The sequence below is a fragment of the Rattus norvegicus genome, chromosome 14 (genome assembly GCF_036323735.1).
Source record: "Rattus norvegicus strain BN/NHsdMcwi chromosome 14, GRCr8, whole genome shotgun sequence".
In the NCBI taxonomy this organism is placed as follows: domain Eukaryota; kingdom Metazoa; phylum Chordata; class Mammalia; order Rodentia; family Muridae; genus Rattus; species Rattus norvegicus.
In genome coordinates this window covers 104,312,965-104,320,231 of record NC_086032.1, presented here as the reverse complement: position 1 = coordinate 104,320,231, position 7,267 = coordinate 104,312,965, and the positions used below count along the sequence as shown (strand labels likewise).

Below are 7,267 nucleotides of genomic sequence, written 5' to 3'. Positions count from 1 at the left end.
ATGGCTGCAGCTGCATATGTAGCAGAGGATGGCCTTGTTGGGCACTAAAGGAAAGAGAAGCCCTTGTTCCTGCCAACATTGGACCCCCAGTGTAGGGAAATGGGTGTGGATGGGGAGGGGAACACCCTTATAAAATAAGGGGAGCGGGAGGGCAAAGGGGACAGAGGGAAGGCAGGAGAAAGGGCAAGGCCCTTTTGGATTGCAGAGAGCCAGGGAGGCAGACAGAATGTAGGAAGCCAGAGGCTGATGTTTTGTGTGGTAGATCATCTAGGAATCACCAACAGAGGATTTTTAACATAGATCAGTTTACAAAACTAGGATGCTAGGTTCTGCACCCAACTATTGTGTTACCCGTTGATTCTAAAGTATGATTGTGTGGGGTTTTCCCTCAACTGGGCGACTCAACTGGGTTCCAGAGCAAGGTACGGTGGCACAGTATGGTGTCCAAGAGTGCACCCTCGCCAACCACAAGAATTTGGAAGCACGGGCATGAGTGGCAACAGCAAGCTACGGGAACTTAGTGAGCCAGGAGGAGAGAGTGATTTTGGAGCTCTGGGTCTGAGAAGTAAGATCAAAACTTCACAGCAGAAGGCTCGTAAGGGGAGAAAAGGAGACGAATCAGATACAGTGCACACAAATTGTCTTACGGGACGAAGTCCCACTGAATCTAAGTGAAGGGATAGGAACTTAGGTGGAATGAAAGGCAAGTTGAAGGAATAATTCTTCAGAGCCAATGAAAGGGATGATGATAATCAGGTGGGGACACCTACAGATGTAACTAAATAGAAGATGAGGAGATAAGCTCTAAGAAGGCCTGAGTCTACACCGCCCCCATCTCCTGTGGTAATGGAGAGGGCAAGATATTCATGCGAATTTAGATGTAGGCGAACTTGGAGTTTGCTCAATGCAAGCAGGTGAATTCCTTCTATTTTGATTTCTCAAAAAATAAGAATCATGAGCATTAGCTGAAAATAAGGCCTTCAAATCAAGGCCAAGATGGAGAGTTTAAATAGTACTGTGGAGATTTTTTAAAAACTCTATTACTTATTACTGTTTGCACTGCCCATCTTATGTCTATAACAAATGTTAAGACTTTGAAATGTTCTACTGTGAAAGTTCATTTCAGAGTTTCCTTTAGGAAAGAAGGTAAGCATTGCAACAAGGATGATGCATTTCATCACACAAAATTTAAATGTTGCTTCTGAGGGCTTAAAAAGCAAATACTCGGGGCTGGGGATTTAGCTCAGTGGTAGAGCGCTTACCTAGGAAGCGCAAGGCCCTGGGTTCGGTCCCCAGCTCCGAAAAAAAGAACCAAAAAAAAAAAAAAAAAAAAAAAAGCAAATACTCATTATAGACATGCTAGGCTTTAATCTAAACTTTTTTTTTTATAAAACCGTGATAATTGTTCCAACCATAAAATGCTCTATTTCAAAATAGCTTACCTCATTTCTACTCATCTTGGGGTAACTTACTATGGTAAATAAATAAAGCAGGGAAGATAAAAAAAATAAGCATTGGGAAGACCTTATTCCACAAAATTTGCTCATAGAGGCAAACAATGGAAGAAATTTTCTGTAGGAAAACATATCAACTGGTAAATAAAGAATCTTGTATCACATCCATCCCAATGACATAGTATCAATTTATATAGACATTTATTAATCTTATCCTTGATGGCTTCCTGCAGTCAAGCTAAACTTGTGTGTATGCAAATGCACTTGCGTGTGTGTATGTGTGTGTGTGTGTGTGTGTGTGTGTGTGTGTGTGTGTGTGTTTTAGTATGTGTTTTCTTCCAAACAAAGGGTAATAGAAAGTTAGAAATTCTAACACTGAGGAGCCCAGGCATGGTAAAATCACACATTGAGAGTATGGACACACAGGTTTCATCTAAGTTAATATGGTATATTAAACAAACTTATGAAGGTCCAGTGGAGTCATGCACCCTGCAGGATACATTCTTAAGTGCTAGACACTGGGATAGAGGATATTGAGTGCCAACAGGAATGCATGCATAGGACTTCACAGTGAAAAGACTCCAGGTACATTGAAACCTACGAGATACTATATGGCTCCCACTTGTACAGTGTTTTTAACTTTCCTGTATCACCATATTAAAGTCCATATACTCTGATACACACAATGTGTCTTCACTGTTCTTAACGTGTTTATACTCTAACAGTATAAAGGTATATAATGCTGTTTGTAGTTGATATCAAAGAATTTTACAGTGGAAGGGGAGGGATGGGAAATAGCGGACGAATGGGTAATAAGTTGTATTTTCACAAAGCAAGAAGTCTTGATTGCTTAGTACAGTCACTCCAGGTAATAATGTTCTGAGAGGACTTTCAAAGTTTTCATCATTTGAAATGATATGGTAGCTATGGTACATGGCCATGTTTATACCCACTTAGACCAATACCCATTATGGACATGTATTCAACTATTACAAAGAACCCAGTATTTTGCATAATTTTTTGTTTTATGTATTAGCTAAGATAAACTTAAAAGCAACTTCAATATAAACCATTTTTATGCAGCAGAATTGGGCAAATCTCTGTGAGTTTGAGGCCAATCTGGTCTACAGAGAAAGTTCCAGGACATCTAGGGCTACACAGAGAAACCCTGTCTTGAAAAGCCAACAAACAAATAAATAAACAAGTAAAAAGATAAAGTGTTTATGCCCTGTTTATTAAAAAAATAGCATGAAGGATCCTAAGAGCTCATGACAAAAATGCAATCTATTGGATCCAGTGTACCAGCAAGACTCAGTGAAGTAAGGAATAGTGTAGTACATCAAAAGATGAGAGCTGTTTGGAAAGAGGAATATCCTGGTTTTAAGATATGGTGCATGGTCATGTTTATACTCACTTAGACCAATACCCGTTATGGACATGTACCCAACTTTAATTACAGGGAACTCCTGTCCCATCCACTGAAGTCCTAGCCGGGCCTCGCTTCTCAGCTTGGCAAAGGTGTCCAGTCCTACAAAGACTGAGTGATGCATATGGTCCCTGATTGCTGTTTTCCAAAAGTACAGTGGGAAGGGTAGGATGGGAATAGAACAGCTGTCAACTCTTGAAAACTGAGTTCCTTCCCTTCACAAACACAGAGCATGCTGCCTTCACGAACAACCAAAAGGACCTTGGTGTCCTTTCCTGCATGATGGAACTGGACTTTAACAGTAATCACAGCTAGATTGCCAAGAGTTTCTTAACCCTTTTTTTGGCTCAGCTATAGCGTGCCATGAGTACTTCCTCCAGACTTCCAAGAAGCATTATATAACCCTCTCCTTTCTTTTCTAGCCACCAAATCATCACCTTCTCATGCATCCATGCCTGCTCGCAGAAATGAAACAATGTCTTTTTTTAAGGAATAAAAAAGAATTAGAGGGAAAATAATATAAAGGAGTTAGAATGTTAGGAATCATACAACTGGCTTTCTTTATTTATTCTGTATTTACCATCAGAGCTTATGGGTTTGTTTTCATAGATATTCACCAACAACTTACAAAAAAGTAAATAAAAATAAATTCCTAAAAATGCTAGCCTTTCACATTAACCTCAGTCCTGGTGTAACTTCATGTGTCTGACCTGCTTTTACTCAACCCAGCTCAAATCTATCTATATTGCTTTGCTGTTCACCTTGTTCCCCATTTACACCCTCTTGATTCTGACACCTGAAGAACCACACCCCCATCTTTATGAATCTCAACCTGTTTATCTTTTCTTCATCTTAACCTGCTAACATTTCCCCCTGGTTATCATTGGAAGTATCTCTATCTACTGCCCTTTTCACTCCACTACTACCATTTCTTTCAGCAAGACTTGACTAAATCACTGTCTGGAGTCCCACACGGTGTTAGTTCAGATGGAGTTGCCAAAACTGTGTGGGATAAAGGAAGAGAGACCTAAGCCATGACAGTGTGCTTTAGTTTTCAAAACAGACTTTGTGAGAGGGTATTTTCAACTAATATAAGAAATTGAGGGATTTCCACAACAAAATAATTTTATTTCAAGCTGGAACTATTTCCTGTTGAATTACTTTAAGACTGGGTTATAGCTGGAGTAGGTGGCATAGCCCATAACTCTAGCTACTTAGAAGGCTGAGGCAGGAGGGTCATAAATTCAAGGTCGTTGTGGTTACAGAGTAAGTTGAAGACCGGTCTGGACAATTTAGTGTGACCATGTATCAAAATAAATAGAGCGTGGCCCTATAACTCAGCAGTAAGCACTGGCTCATTACAAGCAAGGCACTGGCTTTAATCCTCCACACAGAAAATAGAGATTGCGTCTGCAGATGGGCGAGTTTGGGAAAGTGTTAATAGTGTACTGACAATGTCAGGGTACTGTGACTCTGGCTAAGTTAGTGATTGCGCTGGAGAAGCAAATCATCAGGAGCTAGCATCCTATCAAAGAAGATGCAGACAGGAAGTCTGACAAAGGGAGTGAGAACACCATCAAAGCTTAAATATCACTAAGAATTATATAGTGCCTGCCTTCAGTTCCCCAAATAAGCCGTTGTGTGTGGCTGAACATTAAGTTGTGTCTACAATCTCTCTTTTTCGGTTATTTTAATACAACTTTCAATTATTTTACTATATCTCACACTTAATACTCTGGTAATTGAGTCTAGGCCCAACCCTGTCTTTTCTTTATTGATCAAGTTGAATTGTCCTTGCTTCCTAGGATCCATTCCTTGTACACTCTTCTTCCATATTATCCCATGCTCTGTCTATATGGCCAATGGAACATGACACAAATGATAAGTGTCACTTCCAAGATTAGATTCAGGCATATGCTATGGTCTTTCTTCCAATTAACTTTTTAACACTGCACATAGAGTTTCCCATGGCTAGGTGATTGAGGAATGAAGCAATTGAGCTTGGTCTAAAATATATTCTTCAAGGTTCTCACACAATCACAGTTAATAGGTGAGTTACCTAGACTTCACTCTGAGAAAACAGTAGCAGAGGGAAATCTCTGAGTGGTGGCTTTCTGAGCAGTGTTTTTTAATTGTTCCTATTACCTGGAAAAGTATGTTTCCAGGATTATAGATATCTTCCAACTCCCCACCTATGTTAAGGATTTGGTGGAGCAATAGGAATTAAGTTTCAATGGAGAAAGTCAAATCATGGCACAGTATCTATAGACCTCTTTTGATAGGTAGAAAATGAAGATACTTGTTTCATGTAGATGTTCTGCAAAGAAGGACTTCAGAATAATAGGAGAATTTTGAGTCATTAGATAGTTCCGATGATTGTAAAATGCATATGCCAATCAGCCTTCTCCAGTCATTTCTAAGAATGCATGGTATGTTCACTAAGAACAAGAATAAAGGTGTGATATACATGTAACAGCATGAACTTTCTCATCGTGGTCGACTTGGGTACAGCCACTCAAGAATGCCTGATCTACTAAGAACAGACACCAACACGGGGGTGGGAGGCTGGTAGGACATTTCTATTTGCCATATTTCTGTCATTCTGAAACAATGGGTTGATTGAAGGATTGAACAAATTTTGAAGACTCATTTTTGCTGCCAGATGTGTAGAAAGACCACATGAGGCTGACGCAGCATCTCCAGGATATGATGATTGTCTAATACCTGGCACACTTCTGCAACAACCAAAAATTGTAAGTCTGGAACTCAAAAACTGATAGTGGCTTCTTTCTTTATTGGTCCAGAGATCTTCAAGCTGAAGTATTGCTTCTTCTTTCTATAGTTTGGATTTCACCTGGACTTGAGATTTCACTGTCAAACAAGGGATAGCTTGCATCTGGTAACATAATAATGATGTCATTAGATGGGACATTGAGATGGCCTCCTTGTTGGCCATCAGTCTAACTTATATCCTTATAAATCACCAGGAAGTGATAAACTGAGGTAATTGGTATTGACCACCAGTGGGTATTTAGTAACAATGAACTAGGAGAAATAAAGAGAAGATCTCTTGGAAGTCAAGAGATCTTATGTCATAATTTCTGTATTTGTAATTAAGAAAAATGGAAAGCTACAACAACTCCATTTGGACAGAACTATTCACAGCTCAGACCTTTCAAGAATAAAGAATGGTTTCACCAACAGACAGGGACAAGTTTTTTTTGGGTGGAAGGGGAAAAAGCAATAAGGTATAGTGTTGGGTGTAAATAATAAATGTTGTTAGGGGAGGCATTATAAACACTATGACCAAGTAACCAGTTGTAGAAATGAGAACGGTTTATTACAGTTTTAAAAAATATATTTTGTGGGGTTGGGGATTTAGCTCAGTGGTAGAGCGCTTGCCTAGGAAGCGCAAGGCCCTGGGTTCGGTCCCCAGCTCCGAAAAAAAGAACCAAAAAAATATATTTTGCATAGTGTGGGTCATGTGAGTTCATGTGTGTGTGTGTGTGTGTGTGTGTGTGTGTGTGTATTTACTTTTCTCATTAATATAGCAAAATATCAGACAAAGGCAATGTGAGGATTTGGTTCATTGTTTGAGGGTACTGTCGATCATTGTGAGAAAGCTACAGCAAACTGTAGTGTCAAGCTTTGTACCCAGAACTTAGAGCCATGAATGCTGGGACTCAACTATTTCTCCATTTTGAAATGGGACCACCCATATTTAGGGTAGATCATCACATTTAAATTAACCTAACCTACATAGACCTCACAGACATGCACAAAGGTTGGTTTTCTAGGTTATTCTAGATCCTGTAAAGCTGAGAGACACTATTAATCATCACATTGTATGTGTGTGTGTGTGTGTGTGTGTGTGTGTTATTAAAAATTCAGAAGTGCCTCATACAAGTTTAACATTCCAAATCATTCCTCTTATATGTTTTGGTATGAATATGTTTTTATTCAGACTGACCAAGAATTTTTATTTCTTCCCATTCATGCCTTTCCTATAAAATGCAGAGTATGTGAATAGTAGGTAATTTAAATCTCAATATTGGCATCACAGAAAAACAAAGGAGAATGTAAATACCAACAGGTGGACTTGTTAATCTGTTTTAAAAAGTATATATGCATTTTATATTACTATAAAATATTTAGAAACAAAACTCTCAGACCACAAAATATAAAAAGACAGGTTATCATGTGACTTTAGCTTGTATGACACATTTTTCCAGCCTGTGAACTAGGCAAAGAGTTATCTACAGACAAACATAAAAACTTCTTATTACCTTCAGTAAAAAAAGCTTGGTGTTTTTGTCACATGTAGAATTTTCAAGTAGATATAAATTCATTATTATTTTTATCTGGTGAGTAAGTATAATTCAATATG

The 7,267-nt window shown here is 38.8% G+C and overlaps 1 pseudogene; it reads left to right on the top strand.

Moving 5' to 3' along the window:
- The first annotated feature begins 489 nt into the window (after positions 1-489).
- S100a11-ps2 (S100 calcium binding protein A11, pseudogene 2) lies at positions 490-3,302 on the top strand (annotated as a pseudogene).
- Positions 3,303-7,267: the final 3,965 nt, after the last annotated feature.